The sequence below is a fragment of the Nicotiana tomentosiformis genome, chromosome 12, assembly GCF_000390325.3.
Source record: "Nicotiana tomentosiformis chromosome 12, ASM39032v3, whole genome shotgun sequence".
NCBI classification, from domain to species: Eukaryota; Viridiplantae; Streptophyta; class Magnoliopsida; order Solanales; family Solanaceae; genus Nicotiana; species Nicotiana tomentosiformis.
The window spans coordinates 117449396-117454191 of record NC_090823.1 but is presented as its reverse complement, the minus strand read 5'-3'; positions in this window follow the sequence as shown (position 1 = coordinate 117454191).

The window sequence follows — 4796 nt, the reverse complement described above, 5'->3', positions numbered from 1 at the left end:
CGGTCCAATAGTAACCTGCTCTGATTACTTTGTGGACTAGCGATTCGGCACCGGAATGATTTCCGCAAGTGCCCTCGTGAACTTCCCGTAAGATGTAGTCGGTATATCCCGATCCCAAACATATTGCCAACGGTCCATCGAACGTCTTTCTAAACAGCGTTCCATCTTCGGACAAAGTGAACCGTGCTGCCTTTGTGAGTAGAGCTCTCGACTCCTTTGGATCTGATGGAAGCTTCTCGTTCTTTAAGTACTCTATATACTTATTTTTCCAATCCCAGGTTAAACTTGTGAAGTTTATCTTGGCGTGACCTTCTTCGATTACCAATCTTATGAGTTGTACGACAGTCCCCGAGTTGAGTTTGTCGTCTTCGACCGATGAACCTAAGTTTGCAAGAGCATCGGCCTCGTTGTTCTGTTCCGAGCTACATGCTGCAAGGTCCATTCTCTAAACCGATGTAGAGTCACCTGTAGTTTATCCAAGTACCTCTGCATTCAGTCTTCTCGGACTTCAAAAGTCCCGTTCACTTGGTTTATCACGAGGAGGGAATCACACTTAGCCTCTATGACCTCCTCCCCAAGCTTCTAGCTAGTTCGAGACCTGCAAATGGCCTCATACTCGGCCTCATTGTTAGTCAATTTTGTAGTTCTGATAGACTGTCTAACTATATTACCTGTGGGTGATTTTAGTACGATGCCTAATTCGGACCCCTTCGCGTTCGAAGCACTGTCCGTAAAGAGGGTCCAGACTCCCGAAGATGTACCCGATTTTATTAGTAGTTCTTTTTTAACCTCGGGTACGAGGGTCGGCGTAAAGTCATCCATGAAGTACGCCAAGATTTGAGACTTGATGGCGGTTCGGGGTCAATACTCAATATCGTACCCACTGATTTCTACGACCCATTTGGCCAATCGACCCGAAAGCTCGGGTTTGTGCAAAATATTTCAAAGAGGATAAGTTGTTACAACACATATTGCATGACATTGGAAATATGATTTTAGTTTTCTTGAGGCGCTTATTAAAGCAAGCGCTAATTTTTCTAAGTGTGGATATCTAGTTTCGGCCTCACCTAAGGTCCGACTAACATAATAGACAGGGAATTGCGTACCTTGTTCTTCTAAGACCAGGACTCCACTTACCGCTATCTCCGAGACTGCCAAGTACAGGTAAAGCTGTTCGTCCACTTTCGGGGTGTGAAGCAGTGGCGGGCTCGATAAATACCACTTCAGTTCCTCCAAGGCTTGCTAGCATTCCGGAGTCCATGCAAAATTGCTCTTCTTCTTAAGCAGCGAGAAGAATCGGTGGCTCCTATCTGAGGATCTCAAAATGAATCATCCTAGGGCGGCTATCCGCCCCGTCAGCCTCTACTTGGCCTTTACATTATCCATTACCGTGATATCCTCGATAACTTTGATTTTATCGGGGTTGATCTCGATTCCCCGATTGGACACCATGCAACCAAGAAACTTGCCCGAGCCAACCCCGAATGCACACTTTTCGGGTTGAGCTTCATATTGTACTTCCTCAGTATATCGAAAGTCTCATGCAAATGCTTTAAATTATCCTCTGCTCGGAGGGACTTAACTAACATGTCATTAATATAAACTTCCATTGATTTTCCTATTTGTTCTTCGAACATTCGATTTATTAGGCGTTAATAAGTTGCACCATCATTTTTTTAGTCCGAATGGCACTACATTATAACAATAGATACCGTACTTAGTGATAAATGAGGTCTTTTCCTGATCCTCCGGGTTCATCTGTATCTAGTTGTACCCAGAGTAGGCATCGAGAAAACTGAGAGTCTCGTGGCCGGCCGTGATATCGATCATACGATCGATATTATAAAAAGGAAAAGAATCCTTGGGGCATGCTTTATTCAGGTCTTTATAATCTACACACATTCTAAGTTTGTTTCCCTTCTTAGGGACTACCACTACGTTTGCTAACCATTCAGTATACTTTACTTCCCGAATGGATCCTATTTTGAGAAGTTTGGTTACCTCGTCCTTGATGAAGACATGTTTGACCTCGGACTGGGGCCTTCTTTTTTGCTTCACCTGGTTGAATTTAGGGTCCAACCTCAGTTTGTGAGTGGTAATTTCTGGTGGGATCCCTGTCATATCGAGGTGGGACTAAGCAAAGCAATCCATGTTAGCTTTAAGAAAATGAATAAGTTTTTTCCTAAGCTCTGGGGTTAGCCCCGTGCCCAGGCATACCTTTCGTTCGGGCTGATGCTTGGCCAGTGTGACTTGTTCCAGCTCTTCGACCATCGATTTGGTGGCGTCGGAGTCATCGGGAATTATGAAGGATCAAGGGATCCAGTAGTCGTCATCCTCGTCGATCCCTTGGTTCTGTAATTGGGTCGAGGCCGGTGTCTGTGGTTGCTATTTGGCCTCCTGCTTTCCCTTCGAATCCGATCCCTTTATTGATGAGAGCGTCGATACCGGTATCACTTCATCGATTGCAAACATCTCCTTGGCAGCAGGTTGTTCCCCGTACACTGTTTTGACTCCCTCCGATGTCGGGAACTTCAGAACTTGGTAAAGGGTCGAGGGTACTGCCCTCATGTTATGGATCTACGACCTTCCGAGCAGGGCGTTATACCTCATGTCACCCTCGATCACATGGAACTTTGTTTCTTGGATGGTCCCGGCCACGTTCACTGGAAAAGTAATTTCACCTTTGCTGGTTTCGCTTGCCATGTTAAAGCCGTTAAGTACTCCGGTTGCGGGCAAAATTTGATCTTGTAGGCCGAGTTGTTCTGCGACCCTCGATCGAATAATGTTGGCCGAGCTACCTGGATCAATCAAAAGACGTTTAACTTGAATTTTATTCATAAGGACAGATATTACCAGTGCGTCGTTGTGGGGTTGTAAGATCCCCTCTGCATCCTCGTCATTGAAAGACAGGGTCCCTTCCGGTACGTAGTCTCGAGTCCGCTTTTCCCTCGTGATCGACACCTTGGTGCGTTTGAATACGGGCCCCTGAGGAGTATCGACCCCTCCAACAATTATGTGGATCACGTGTTGCGACTCTTCTTGCTCACTCTGACAGTTTGAATCTCTGTTCTTGAAGTGGTTTTTAGCCCGATCGCTTAAGAATTCTCGAAGATGCCCTTCGTTGAACAAATAGGCTACCTCCTCCCTCAACTGTCTATAATCTTCTGTTCTATGACCGTGGGTGCCATGATATTTGCACATTTGATTAGTATTTCTCTGGGCCGGATCAGTCTGCAGAGGTCGGGGCCACCTGGTGTCTTTGATGCGCCCAATGGCCGATACAATAGCTGATGCATCAATGTTGAAGTTGTATTCCGATAGTCGTGGTACTTCTTTGGGTTCGACATTTTTGTCGAAACTACTATTATTCATGAGTCCTTGAGAGCTCTGTCCTCGATCATTTCTTCTATCAATTCGAACGGGGTTGCGTCCAGGCCCGTTATTTTTCCGATCTCCACCGTATGGCTGATATCGATCTCTGTTTGACCGTGGTTCCTGGTCAATATCCCTTTTAACTCTGTCGATGGTCCTGTTTGGATAAACGGACCCGGAAGGAGCCCCCAACTGGTCATCCTTGACCCTAATCTTTGACTGTACCGATTTTGCACATCGGCCTAGGTTACAGTTAGATATTCGATCAAGTTCTGCTTTAACTGTTGTGAGGCTACCGAACTTCGTACGTTTAGGCCTTGAGTAAAAGCATGAATGGCCGACGGTGACCGGGGGCAGATCCATACGCTCTATTTGGAACCGAGATACGAACTCTCTGAGTATCTCGTTGTCTTTCTATTTTACTTTGAAGAGGTCCGACTTTCTAGTCTCAACATTTATCGCTCCGACGTGTGCTTTGACGAAAGAATGTACGAGCATGGCAAAAAAATCAATGGAGTTAGGTGGCAAATTATGGTACCATATCATCGCCCCCTTTGATAAAGTTTCTCCAAATTTCTTCAGTAGTACAGACTTAATCTCATCGTCCTCTAGATCATTCCCCTTTATTGCGCATGTGCAAGAAGTGACATGCTCGTTGGGGTCGGTAGTTCCATTATACTTGGGAATTTCTGGCATGTAGAATTTCTTCGGAATGGGCTTAGGAGCCGTGCTCGGCCGTGCTCGGGGACGAGGGCTTTTGTACGAAATTCTTTGAATCCAAACCCTTCAAAATCGGTGGTGCCCCCGAAATTTGATCAACTTGGGAGTTATATGTTTCCACTTTTTTGTCATTCGCTTCAATCTTCTTCTCCTCTGATTCAATTCGCTTTGTCATCTCCTCGAACAGTTTCAAGATAGCGGGGTCGGTCCCTGACTCATTCACATTTGATCTCCCCGGTACTGGTTCAGCCATGTGAACAACTTCCTGTGATGGCTCGGGTTCGACCCTACTCGGTGCGTGGTTCTGATTTTGAAGTTGTGCTATTGCAACTTGTTGAGCCTGCAGCATTTCGAATATTATTCGAAGGCTGATTCCGCCTTCTTCGCCGCCCTGTGTGTCCTGACCGGCTGATCGAATGTCTCTGCGGATGCTATTTTCGGGGTCGACACCTAGATTTGCATTCAGGGCAACATGGGAACTGACGTTGATGTGGTCTGCAACTGGTACTCCCTCGAGATCAACTGGAGGTACTTCGTTTCCTGGGGCGGCTACGTTGTCGTTTTCGCCATGAAAACCAAGACCATTGTCGATGTGTGTGGGTATTGCTTGAGAGTTCGACATGCTGATCCTGAAATCAAAAATGCTTACAAGAATAAGTGTAAAGCAGTGTGTGTTATGAAAATTAGCACCAGACAATCACTAT